Source organism: Trichosurus vulpecula, chromosome 1 (genome assembly GCF_011100635.1).
Source record: "Trichosurus vulpecula isolate mTriVul1 chromosome 1, mTriVul1.pri, whole genome shotgun sequence".
NCBI lineage: Eukaryota > Metazoa > Chordata > Mammalia > Diprotodontia > Phalangeridae > Trichosurus > Trichosurus vulpecula.
In genome coordinates this window covers 111,285,120-111,299,675 of record NC_050573.1, presented here as the reverse complement: position 1 = coordinate 111,299,675, position 14,556 = coordinate 111,285,120, and the positions used below count along the sequence as shown (strand labels likewise).

Below are 14,556 nucleotides of genomic sequence, written 5' to 3'. Positions count from 1 at the left end.
TATTCTTCAGAGGTTGCTAAATGGCTATGAATCATGAATTGCTACAATATAAGAGGGATTACAATTGTGGGTGGTTTACAAGGCATTAGAAAATCATAGTGTGGACACAATTTAATTGTAATATGTAAGCATCAATAACTCATGCACAAGAAATGGCATTAAAGATATCATCCAGAAAGTATGTAATCATAAAATGCAGGGATCCAGTTATGGGCCAGATGCCCAAGTGCTAAATCAGTACATACAAAAAAGTAAAACAAAACAAAACAAAAACCTAGATAAATATTTTTAATTGCTTAAGTAGATGCAAGATGGAGGATATATGAGAGGAAATAGATAAGAATTATAAAGAATTTGAACAAAGCAAATGAACATGGATAGTTTGAGATCTGTATTATTGGAAGGAGTAACTATATGGGGGAGATTATAGATCCGTTGAACTGAATACATTGAAATACATTGTTATTGTCATTAGAAACTTACATTTATATAGTATATTATGACTACATATTGTTTCATTTGCATGTGACAACGACCCTGTGAGTATAATATAAGAATTGTCTTCATTTTCCAGATGAGGAAACAAACTCAGGGAAGTTGTGATTTACTTATAGTCACTGAACTAAGAAACAGAGGGGCCAAAATCTGCTATACCTGGTGTCCCACTTTCACCTATGCGTAATACACTTATAAACTCTATCTCTTCTTCTGTATTCAGTGATTACAAAATTCTGCTGGGTGATCACACTTGGACATTATTATTTTTTTGAAGGGGGAGAAGGTGTGTTGGAGATTTAGATCCTTAATTTCATTGATCTGTGGAAATTTCCTCTGCTGATGAAAATCACTTTGTCTATATCTTGTAGTTTCAAGAGACTTTGCTGACTGGTCTTGTCTTGGGGTTTAAAGGTCACACAGTCAGAATATTTAAAAGGTGGGGTTTGAATCCAAGGTTACTTAATTCCAAGGATAATCCCCTATCCACTAGGTCATGCTTTGGTTACTAGTTGATTCTTTAGTTATTCCTGTCATGTTTTCCATGTCTTTTAACAAAATCCTTATTTCTCTGCTGTTTTTTGTCTGTGCTGGAAGAGCAGACACAACAGTAGCTGATTAGTCGGAATGTAGCCAGCCTTGTCTTCCCAGCATAAAATTGCAGATTGCTTTCCAGGATGGAGCAAAACAAATTGCCTGTTGGAAGTCTATACTTAGATTCTCTGGTATTTGGTTTTTCTCTTTGAGTTCAGTACCCTTTGTTTGCATTCCTGATAAGGTCTCTACTATTCTCCCTTAGACTCTGGTTACTTGGCTTTATTTACCCTCTATTAACTTTGTGGATAAAGCCTCTGCCTCGGCCACATAGCTTCTATCTGCTCTTTCCTTCTGGTGACATCCATTAGTGAGCTCATTTACTCACAGAAGGTGACACAATGTAGAAAACTGGGGAAGGACTATCTCCCCCTCTCCTTAGGCTGCATAGCCCTAAAAGACAGTCTTGTTTCATTTGTCCTAACCCTGATTCTGAGGGAGTAGAGTCTCTGACCCACTCTATGTTCCAACCAGTCCATCAGGAAAACCCTGAGAAGCCAGAGTCCTGGTATACTAGACTAAGGGGGAAGAGGGTGGGGTTGTATGTGGACTTGGTGAGACTAATGCTAGGCAGGAACTGAGCTGAGCCTAATCATCTCTTCCCCCTTCCCAGGGACAGGAAAGGGATTATGTCTCTGAAGCTCCATTTTGTTTGGTTTTTGGAGGAAGAATATTTGCATGTTTTTATTAGAACTACTTATCTCATATAAACTGGGGTGTTTAGACCCCTAAAATTGGTAGAACCAATAGCCAGAGAACTAAGACTCTCCTAACCTCTCAGGGTACTGGAGAACTCTGGGAAGAGGGGTGGTATAACAGACCTTGTCCTCAGTCAGAGTAAATCCATGTTATCTTTACATCTGGTCTAAATCTACCAATCTGTGACTTGCACTCTAAGCTCTTTCTGGGGCCAAATCAAACAATTCCTCATCCTCCTGTTAACCCTTAAAATTCTTTAAAATAACTATCATGTCCTACTTCTAGCCTCCAAATATCTCTTCCCCAGTTCCTTCTATTAATCCTTATATAGCCTGATCTCAAGGCTGCTTTCCAATCTGGGTGCCATCCTCGGAATGCTCTTCAGTTAGCAACTGATGGTACTGTGGATAGAGCCCTGGGCCTGAAGTCAAGAAATCTGGCCTCAGACATTGGACAAGTCTCTTTATCTCTGTTGCCTCAGATTCCCAAACAGTAAAATGGGGACAGTAATAGCAAGCTAACTGAAGTTAAGTGGTTAAATAAAACTGGGGTGTTAGTGGCACCTAGCAGTGTATGTGTGTGTGTGTGTAAGGGTAGGGATAATCTATATAGGCTCTGGCCAATAGCAATAGGGAAGAGAAACTCCCTACTACTCTCGGCACCCTAGAATCCTCAGGAACAGATGTAGCTGGCCCGACAGATAGTTAGATAATGTTTGTGGCACCAATATGAAGACACATCTTTTGCTTTCAGTGAGCTCACAATCCAATGGAGGTTGGAGGAAAGAATTTATATGCAAGCACCAATAATACAAGTTGGACAGAAGAAAAGCACATCCAAAGTTCTAAGAGAAATACAGACCAAAAAGAGAAAGAGGAGAGATCACTGCCAACTAGGTTGAAATCTCCTCAAACATCTGCTAGTTTTTTGAACAGAAACTTCTTTCTGTCAAAACCTTACAGGTAACAAAGTGGTCCTAGGTGAACCAGAGTCTTTCATCCTCTTGAATGGTATCAGAATTACATTTTCCATTTCAATATCTCCACCCCCATTTCCCCAGAGAATCTATGTTAAACACATAACAAAAAAGTTTCTTACCCTCTAGCAAAAGACACTAAGTTAGTGTTGGCAAACAAAGGTCATTGAAAAGATCAATTGTTCACCTTAAATGGACAACTCATATTTGCTTCTCATTGTATTGGGAGCTAAAAAGTAAAATGCCCTTTCCTTTCTCCTGTCAGTAAAGTGGAAATTTCCAGAATCTTGCTCTTCGTGGCCAAAAGAGAATGATGGAAATCATGCCTTTTCAGAATTTCCAAGGCATGTGTTATGTAAGATCCCTACCAGGTACTATTAATATAAAGCATGATGAAACTCTCCTGCCAATCCCCAGTAGGACTTACATCTTCTGTCTAATGTTTCTTTATGTTATGTCTTTCTTTCCTTTCATCGCTTTTCTATGTACGGTTTATTAAAATCCTGTGAAATGTTTGCCACTTATTATGAGATGGCTTTGCAGGCCTGTCATTGCAAAGGCCCATCTCAGTTTAATTTATTTCTTGTGCTGTGCTAGCCTTCCTGGGATTTGGTATGCTGGTTATTGAAACAACTCAGCTGCCATCAGAAGATGGCAGAACCACACATCATAATAGTCCCTCCACATGCGTACCCCCAATTTTTAAACTTTACTTTACTTTTGCTGTTCTTTGTATCTATGAATGATAATGCCATGTATTTGTGTAATGTTCACCTATAAGTAAATACAACAGTAGCGATAACAACAGTAATGGGGGGGAGGAATAGGAGGAGACTAATAAGCGAAGGTACCAGGAAGGGCCTCTTGAATAAGGTCAACATGATCTGAGACTTGGGAGCTTGGGGTTATAAACACTAGGAATGAAGAGGGAGAGATTTATAGGCATGAAGGGCAGTCTGTGTAAAGTAAAGAAAGCAGAAGATGGAATGTCATGTACAGGATGATCATCATAAATTAGCATTTTGGGAAGAATATTAATTTATATATTTTTAGTTTTCAACATTGACTTCCATAAGATTTTAAATTTCAAATTTTCTACCCCTCTCTCTTCTCCTGACTCCCCAAGATAGCGTGCAATCTGATATAGACTCTACTTATGCATTCATATTAAACATATTTTCACATTAGTCATGATGTAAAGAAGAATTCTAACTAATGAGAAGAACCACGAGAAAGAAGAAACAAAACAAAACAACAAAAGAAAAAGAGAGCAAATAGTATGCTTCCACCTGCATTCAGAGTTCAAAGTTTTTTTCTCTGGATATGGATAGCATTTTCCATTCTGAGTCTTTTGGAGTTGTCTTAGATCCTTGAATTGCCGAGAAGAGCTAAGTCTATCAAAGTCATTCATGGCACACTGTGGCTGTTACTGTGTACAATGTTCTCCTGGTTCTGCTCACTTCACTCAGCATCAATTCATATAAGTCTTTCCAGGTCTTTCTGAAGTCTGCCTGCTCATCCTTTCTTGTAGCACAATAGTATTCTATTACATTCATATACCACAACTTGTTCACCATTCCCCAGTTGATGGGCATCCCCTCAATTTCCAATTCTTTGCCACCACAAAAAGAGCTGCTATAAATATTTTTGTACATGTGGGTAATTAGCCCTAACAAATAGGCTGGAAGAATACAAATGAATCCCATCATCAAAAGCTGTTATGGTGACAAGGAAGTTCAAGACACAAACTAGAACAAAAGAATGACTCCAAAACATCTACAAGTAAAGCTTCAAAGAGAAACACAGCTTTGGCACAAATTCATCTAGAATTCTTAGAAGAGAAGAGTTTTATCATTTTCTTGATAGTTTTTTTTTAAATAAATGAAACAAGAGTAGTAGTAATAGTGGAAAAGAAATGAGAGCTGTGGAAATTGAAAAGGGAATTAACAGCTTGGTCCAAGAAGTGTAAAAGTATGTCAAAAAAAAATTATGATTTCATGAAGCAGGAAAAAGTCAAAGAAAAAAAAATTTTAAATATGGAAGAAAATGTAAGGTCCCTCATAGTAAAAATGGCCACATTGAAAAAAAGATCAAGGAGAGATAAATTTGAGAAAATAGAACTAGCTAAAAGCCACACACACACAAAAAAGAGCCTAGACATATTTCAAAAATTTTTTAAAGAAAAACTACCCAAATGTCGTAGAACCAGAGAACCAAAGAATAGAAAGAATCCACAGATGGTTCCTCTGAAAGAAACCCCAAAATTAAAACTCCTGGTAACATTATAGCCAAAATTGATGGCTTCAAATACTGCAAGCAGTAGCCTTAGTCAGGTTCATAGTAGTTTAGTAACTACCACTATAAAGGAGCGGCACACTTGAAATATGAAATTCCAAAAGGCAAAGGAGATAAGCTTACAATCTAGAACAACTTATCTAGCAAAACTGAGTATAAATCAATCTAATAGGAGGAGGGCTAGGTGAGAGGAGGAATTTCAATTTCATTTCATTTCAATGAAATAGAGGATTTTCAAGGATTCCTGATGAAAACACCAGAGCTACATAGAAACTGAAACACTGGAGTCAAAAGGAACATAAAGAATTAAATATAATCAAGCAGTCATTAGAGGCTAAACAAGGATAAACTGCCCATATTCCAATATGGGAAGATGATCCATGTGTCTTCTCAGAACCCTATTATTAGGGTTCATGGGGAAATCTAAACAGACAGAAAGCCTTGGAGTAGTTCTGTTATGTGTTGATGATCTTAAAAGAAGAATGAATCTTTCTCTCTTGAGAAATATCTCTTACGGTATTTAATTTTTTTTCTTTTTTATTATGCATTTGACAAATACGAATATTTTAATACACAAAGGAAAGAAAACCAAATTTGCTATACGAAACTTCAAATTTCTATTATGTATTTTGTTTGTTGATATATGCTAAATTTAACACAATAGTACCAAAACAAGTTATGTATTAATGAAGCACCATGAATAATAAACTTTGAAACTGAACAGTAAACTATTCATCTAGAGAACTCAGGTAATAGAACTAATGGTGAACTAATTAATCTGAGGAGTTTCAATGTGTCTCAGTCAGATGGCACATGGAGAAAATTAGAGGATTAGAAACATCACTTGCTTGGTGAATGAGCCAAGGACTGCTCACATGCACCAGTGCACTTCTCACTTAACAGATATTTATTAATGAGCTCTCCTAAACCAAGCCTTCGCTATTCATTGTAGGAAACACTAATGAATGCATGATAAAGCACTTAGTTAGTTCTACCATACTATGTACCAAGTATTGTGCTAAGTGCCAGAGATGCAAATAGGAAAAAAAAAAGTTTCTGCTCTCCATGACATCACACTCTAATTTGAAGAGACGAGACAACACATATAACTAGAGTTCAGCTATAAGGCAGATAGAAATGTCCAGAGGTCCTAAGAGTTACCATCTGTATGACATCAGGAAAACCAATTAATCTCTCTGCCTCAATTTCCTCATCTGCAAAATGTGCCTATTTCACAGTGTTGTGAGAATGATAATATGTAAAGCAGTTTACACACCTTAAAGCACTAAACATAAATGCCTGCTATTATTATACCCAGCATACATCTTCCTTTTCTTCTTTAAGTTACCCATAGTTTTTATTCTTCTGAGAAACCAGAAGACAAACAAATTACAGATAAATGGAAGGATGGTTCATGGACTCTCTTCAGAGAAGTTAATAAAAACCTGATGGAGTAGATTCATTATATATACAAAAAATTTAAAATTTCAAGGACATTCGGTCATGTCATCATGAGATGATAATGAGATGATGATATGGTTGAAGGGGTTCAGGGACCCACCAAGGACTGAAGTATTGGACAGGGTCATCTGGAATGAATTCACAGACTCAAGCACTCTTTAAATCAAGGCGGCAAAGGTTTATTGTAACGCCAACATGGCGGGCAGAGCTCCTTAAGGAACTTGCCACTTAACAGGAATGATGCTAAAGCTTATATAGGAAAAGTAGCGGATTATCTGGCAGATATGCTAATTAGGTGATAACTTACAACCTTGATCTCAGATGTCATTCGCTTCTGGAAACCAGGGGGATTGGTTTCTCAGGGGTCTGTTATGTCTGTAGCAAGATAGCTTTGAGAGTTGATGTCTATAGTTCGACCTCTGGATTGAATGTGATAACTTGGGGAATCAATACATGATAATTCTGTGGTTACAAGATAGTCCTGGTTTTTTTTTTTTTACAAGAGAATTTCTCCAGAGGTCAGCTTGTTCTTGTAATAGGGAAAGATATTTGTTTTACTGAGCCCACTCATGAGTAATTGTGAGGAAAGGTGGTTTGTCTTACTGGAGCTCACTCATGAGTTATTGCTAGACATAGTGTCCTTGGGCTGGGGAGAAAACTGTCAGAGATAGTGTTTTGAGGCTAGGGAGAAATGTGATCTTGGAATTGGGGTCCAAGTGCAAGTATCCAAGCACCCCATCGATGACATAATAGCCCTTTATATTCTACCTTCCATTACAGAGGCTAAAGAAGGAGATAAAATCTTTGAAGAAATTAACAAGATCATCCAAACTAAGTTAACATACAATTTAAACTAAAGTGTGTATGAAGTATCGAAAGCATGAAGATGGAAATTGAGAATAGCATAAATTATATAGTAAAAGATGATTCTGGACCAAGAGGTAGAAGGGGATACAGTGAATAAAGCTCCTAAGAGACAGAGTTTCCAGGTAAGTAATAATTTATTAATTAAACTAGCTAATAATAAATTGATGGTTATTGGTTTCTCTTGATAATCAAAGACGACAAGGGAGACTCCGAAACACCTTAAGTAAGGTGTGTACCTTCTGACAGGGAACTCCCCTTGATGAGGTTTAGATTGTGGGAGGCCCCTTGAAATCCCCTTGAATCTCCCCACTAGATGAGGCATTTGCCTAAGGCCATAAGCCTTTCATTATTGCTAGGCCCAAATCTCTAGGCTCAGTTACTCTTAACCTAGCCTAGCCCTCCATTGTCTGGCTAGTTTCCACTCTTGATCCTATCAAAGTGTCTATGCCTAAATCTGTTACCCTTAAACTAGCCTAGCCCTACATTGTCTGTTATCTCCAGGTAGCCTTCAGCTACTTCCCACCCTTAATCCCATTCTCTTGGTTCCTGGAGTCTGACCTCATCCCAGTCCCATCAAGCTCCTCCTTAGATTCCTCCTCAAGACCCTCCCTAAACTCCTCTTCCCACCACCCCAGGACCACCCTTGATCCCTCCTACAATCTTTGTGTATATAAGTTTCATCTTGCCTCCATGAAGGTACTCAGATCCCATCTACCTCAGATGGAATCTGGCCCACTTGTGAAAATGAGCATCACGAAGGGTGAGATTTCTCAAGACAACCCAACATGGCGAATGTGTAATAAACTTTGTTTCTCTTTGGCTATGAGAAGGCTTAAGTCGAATTCTTTCGAGCAGGACCCAGCATGCTGGTATTTTGGGGTCTTGACCACCCCTAAAAGCATGTAATTCCCTGATCTCTTCACCCTGACAAATGAACCTCAACTCTGATTGGTGGACATTTAATGAGGAGGTAGGCTAAAAGTAAGGGTAAGGGCTTGTCCAGATCGGATTCTGCTTATACTTTAAACAGAAATTAGATTTCTCAGTTGGTTGGGGTCCTACCTAACCTAGTTAATGAGCAGAGAATGTGCCTTGGGATTAGGATTAATCTTTTCACTCAGTCATGTCCTTCGGAAACTGACTTAGCTTTTCAGGAGTTAGAAATAAGAGGAAAAGGGTGGATCACAAATTAATAATCAGTTATTAATATAATAGTATAATATATTAATTTCTATCTGGGGTCAAAGTTTTATAAATTACTCAGGACCCTCTTCCTTATATATCATGAATAATGTTTAAGAAGAAAACAGGAAGGCACTGTGTATGGTGAGTACCTAATGACATCTTTCAAAGTATGTCTTAACCAAGAGGAAAACAACTGGTTTCATATTTAATAGTCTCATCAGCATCAACTGTGTCCAGTCAGGTTAGATAAAAGGTCAAAGAAATACCCAAATAAAAGAATGAATAAAAACTGAAATGACACTATGTATAATTATAGCATTTTTAGAATGATCTCTTTAAATAATTACAACATCTGACATGTATAATTTTTAAAAGTTAGAAAGCATTTATACGTATCATTTCAAGCAAGCTTCCAGATTTAAAAAAAATGGGAAATATGTAGAAGTGAAGAATTGACTTGTTTCTATAATTTCTTAGAGACATTTAACAAGTGTAAAATAGTCACCACAATGCAAGGGCTGAAAAAGAACAACAACTAGTATCAGAAGTGGATAGATCACTGACCCTGGAGCCAAGAAGATTCATCTTCATGAGTTCAAATCTGGCCTCAGACACTTACTAGCCATATGACCCTGGGTAAGTCACTTAACCGTGTTTGCCTCAGTTTCCCCATCTGTAAATTGAGTTGGAGAAGGAAATAGAAAGCCACTCCAGTATCTCTGCCAAGAAAACCCCAAATGGAGTCACAAAAAGATAGACATGACTAAAAAGTTCAAACAACAATCAGAGATTCAGATATATATGAGATCTTTGAAGTCAGTATTCCAGAAAACTATAACAACACATTGGTCATGTCTGAGAATACCTGCACATTGTATATCTAGATTGCTACCTCTTTGTCAAGAGGTGTGTTTCATCAACAGTCTTTTCAAGTTTGTTGCTTTTGAATTGTTTACTGATTTGAGGTCAGTGTCCTGAATTCTTTTTTTGAGGTTTAGGGGTACTGGGAGCCCAAAATATCCACTGGTGGGTCCTGCCCAAATGAATTAGACCCAAGCCTTCTTTCAGACAAAGACAAGATTTATTAGAACACTGTTCAGGGTGGGATTCTAAAAATCTGCTATATTTGCGACACTTGTATTGACAAGTGGGCCAGACTGAATCTGAGCCATTGGCCAGACTCTTAAGGAATCTGAACATTTTAATGGAGGCAAGATGTACCATATACAGAAAGACTGTGGGAAGGATCTAAAAGTGGCCAAGAGAGAATAGAGATCAGATGGAATTAAGGGTGGGAAATAGCCTAGGGTGATCCAGAGGTAACAGTCCATGAAGGGCTATGCTTGGTTGGTTGGGTTGAAGTCCTTCATTCTCAAAGAGGACCCAAATGACATCACTATGCTTGAGTCAAGATTCAATGCTTCTGACTGTGGCTGATCAGGCCAATAGGAGCTCAGAATGCTCTACCACAGGTCGGGCACAAATAGTCAATGTGAACATTTGGGGTGGATGCTCCAAACTTGCACATCCTGCATTTCCTTTGAGCTGTTTCAATTCTGCTTTGCTTATAGAGCAATAGAAATTAATATATTATACTATTATATTAATAACTGATTATTAATTTGTGATCCACCCTTTTCCTCTGATGTGGGCACGCCATGCTGAGAGGTCCTGTGCTAATGTCTCCTATGTCACACAATCAACTCCAAAGTTCTTGAGAGTGTCCTTTTATGGCTTCTTTTGATCATGATGTGAACACTTGCCCTGTGTGAATTCTCCATAAAATAATCTTTTTGGCAAGCATACATTTTGCATTCGAACAATGTGGCCAGCCCAACATAGTTGCACTCTCCGAAGAAGAGTTTGAATGCTTGGCAATTTAGTTCAAGTAAGGACCTCAGTGTCTGGTACCTTATCCTGCCAGGTGATCTTCAGAATCTTCCCAAGATAATTCAAATGGAAGTGATTCCATTTCCTGGCATGGCATTTGTAGGCTGATCAGGTTTCACAGGCATACAACAATGAGGTCAGCACCACAGCTCTGTAGACCTTCAGTTTAACACTCAGTCTAATACCTCTTCTCTCCCGTACTCCCAAACACTGAGTTAGCTCTGGCAATGTGTGTGTCAACCTCATTATCAATATGTACATCTCTGGAGAGTACACTACCAAGGGAAGCAAACTTATCCACAGCATTCAAAACTTCTCCATATGCTGCCCTCACACCCTCCCGCCCTGGGTGCCCGTTGAGGGGAGCTGGGCAGTGGCATCCTTGGCCTCTCTCCAGAGAGAGAGAGAGAGAGAGAGAGAGAGAGAGAGAAAGCCTGAAGGGAAAAGAAGGTGGGGGAAGATCAACAGTGGTAGGCAGTTTTTGGTGGGCCCCCATTGGGGGCGGGGGGGGGGGGGGGGGAGGCGGGGGTGGGGGTGGAGGTGGACTTCTTCCTCAAGGTTTGGATCATTGCTGGAAGGGCTAGGCTAGGTTAGAGGAAACAAAGAACTGAGAGATTGGGCATTGTTGTTGTACATAGGCCTTAATGAAAGACCAGTTGAGAGGATTACTGTGATGGGTCCATGCCTCCTAGGAAGACCAGAGATTTGACCACATGGGAATATTCAAGGAGAGTTCAGGGGTAGGGGAGGTGTTTCTAGGGCCTATACCCCTTCACTTTCTTTTTCTTCCATTTGAGGTAATTTTATTCTGGGACACCTCAAATAGTTGCAACTATTTTATAGCAATGAGAACAGATAATCCAAGCAGTGACACTGGTGGGACAAAAAAAAGATGGATCTTTTCGTTTCAGGAAGTTGTATCTTTCCATTAAGCTGTGTGTACGTTTTCCTATTGCTGTCACTCACTGGACAGAGTGTACAGCGCTGGACAAAGTGTGGGTACAGGCACACATCTCAAATATATTCTGTTCAAAATCTAAGTTAAGAATCATTCCAAGTTCAAGCCATACCCTCCATGAGAACATGAACCATATTTTCTCTGATCAGTGTACCAGTAGTAGGGAGTGGGATCAATGTCTTCTCTCTTGTATCCCTTTAGCAGTCTTCACCATCCCAGGTATGCATGGAACCTCCCACAATCTCACCAACATTTGGCATCAACACATCTACAGATTCAGTAATCTGGGAATCCTCAGGACATCGCAGCCTATAGAAAGACTTGATCTCTGCTGGAAATCAACACTGCAAGATTGGTTCATTAATGATGTCTATTGTCAGTCTCTCAGGGGCTTCTGGGATGTCTTCTCCAAATTCATAGTAGGTGCCATCCTGCTTCTTTATTCTTTACATCATGTTCCTTTAGCCACACTGGCATCTGAGTAGTTCATCCATTTGAAAGGTCTTTTGTGGGGTGTAAAAGTTGGGTTGAATTCATACAATAAACTTGCTGCAGGTGATTTTAATATCCTGTCTACTACATCACAAACCAAATCTTCCAGACAGTTCAGAAGGTCATCAAAAGTCAGGAAAGGGCATTCAGCTTCAATGTGAGCGTACTCTGCTAGGTGTCTTCATGTCCTGGACTGTTCTGCCCTGTGTGACTGAGAAATACAGAAGATATCCCCTAAAGCTGGGAGGTAAGTCTCCAGATATAACTGTGATGACAGAGTTAAAAATGCCTCTTGTCCAAAATAGTCGTTTGAAAAGTGTAGCACCTCCTTCCACCTGTATTTGTACTAATGTTGGAGGAGTGACTTCATAATATCTCCTATCAAAAAAGTGATCTCTAAAACATCTGGTGATCACTGAACATACTTTCAAGATTTTGGACATGTTCTCTCCTCGGATCGTCATGTGTCTATTATTAAGCTGAACATCTACATCAGACTTCCTTTATCAGGTTATCAGCTCCTCCTGTAGGGGCTAACCCAATAAATTCCCAATAGTCCCAACTCAACTCATGGCCTCCTGGTTCCTACTTGCCTTCTGGGGTAAGACTGAGTGTTCCGTATACTGCCATGCTACTCTCTGTGGACAAGACCATTCTACTGTAACGCTGACACAATTCATCTGACAAGACACACTGACGATGTCCTGTACCATCTCTTAACATAAGAAACATTAAATTCTTCCCTTGCCTACAGTAACCTGTGCACCCAGCAAAACACCTTCACATGTTGGCCTTGATATGCTTCTAAAGTACGAATCTTTGCACACTTTGCTCCTGGAAGACTTGGATCCTGTTTAATGGTAATCTTCTTTGCTTCCTCTAGGTTTTTTTCCTCTTCTTAAACTGTCTTCTGCCTCTTTTTTATCTCGGGAATCATTCTTCATTTGTTCCCTGTGCCATATTTTTTTTTAATGTTCTTCAGCTGTGATTTGGAAATGATATCCCATCTCTCATTTTCTTTTTGTGAATCCACATAAATGATAGGAAATGGCTCCTTTCCTGCTGTCATCAAAGCCTTTAGGCTGGTTTTAAAAGGTTTCTCTTTCATTCCATCACCAGTTGCATCACTCCCCTCTCGATCTGAGACACAGAGTTCCCCCAGCCTGAGCCCGGCCACTGCGTGGGTCACCTCCAGAGCCATTTCAACCCAGCCTCAACCTCAAAGGGAAATGTGCAGCAGCAGCAACTGTGGCAGCGGGGGTGGCACCTTTGCGAATTACTCTGCATCCCATGTGTTGCGTCAGACTGGAGGTGCCCTGGTCCCCCAGAGACTGATCACCAAGTCCCAGCTCCACTGGACAGGAGGTCCCCTTCACTTTTACAATTGTTTTCCTTCATATTATTGTTGATGTTATTGTGTATTATTTTTATCCTAGTTCTGCTTTTTTCACTCACTGTCAATTTCTGCAAGTCTTCTAATGCTTCTCTGAATCTGTAATAATAGTCATTGGGTGCAATAACTTACAGCCAACCCACATGCCACAATTTGTTTCACCATTTCCCAATTGACAGACACTCGTTTTGCTTCCAGTCATGTGTTCCTACAAAGAACTCTGCTATTCTCCTACAGAGGGCTTTTTCCCTCTGTTCTGAACCACCTTGGGAGAGATACTTAATAGAATTTTATCTTCATGAAAGGGAGTACCCAGTGTTATGTAGGAGAAAGAATACTAACCTTGGACTGAGAAGATCTGAGTTCTAATCCTGCTTCCACTCACTATCTTTCCCTTCCCTGAGGCCCAGTTTCTTCAACTAAAAAAAAAATGAAGATTAATCAAGCAATAGATACATTTATTAAAGGCTTATTATGTATCAGCCACTACTCTAGGCAATGGGGATATAAAGGCAAAAAATGAAGTAGTTAAAATAGTTGCTGCCTATAGGAATAAATATAAGTATACATAAACATATACAAAATATGTACAATATAATAACGCCTTTAAGATTGTTTTGGGGAAAATGCCTTGTAGATTTTATAAAGCAGTAGAGAAACCTAAATTATTATAGTTTCTATTTTAATATTAAATTACATGTTTTTATTAAAAATTTGAACTGTCCCTGCAGCCAATTTTCTAACTAATTCAGTCTTTGTTTATCCTTTAACTGTTGATTCCAATATTGAGCATGATTTCAGTATCAGCAGCTTCAGAAAACTGGCACTGTCCACTCAGATAATTTTGTTTTGTTGTGTTGTATTTTAAAAATGATTTTACAATATGCCACCAAAACAGCTTTCATGCAGTCTGGCTTTAGAGAAGATTGGTGATCAAGGAACAGAAGTCGAACCAACTGACACACACATATCCTTGGGCATGTGCTTTAATAAGTCTTTGCTTACCATTGATCAGCTGTAGATTATATAAGATGAACTGTTAATGCGCACAATAAAGTTTAATGAAAATTGAAGGTCTTTTGTCATGTTTCCTACCAAAATAACAATAGCAGAAATGAAATAAGTTTGAATTGAATTTGATTAAATGCACATTAGTTTCTGAATGTGGATTTCATTGAACAGAGTGTGGTATCAGAGAGTAGTTATCTTGCTAACCAAAAGTAATTCATTTTTTTTTAACCAATTATCCTA

General features: G+C 38.9%; 1 pseudogene; it reads right to left on the bottom strand.

The window, feature by feature from the left end:
• The window catches only part of LOC118834336, a 50,057-nt pseudogene extending 36,944 nt beyond the window's left edge, over window positions 1–13,113 (bottom strand).
• Between the last annotated feature and the right edge of the window lie 1,443 nt (window positions 13,114–14,556).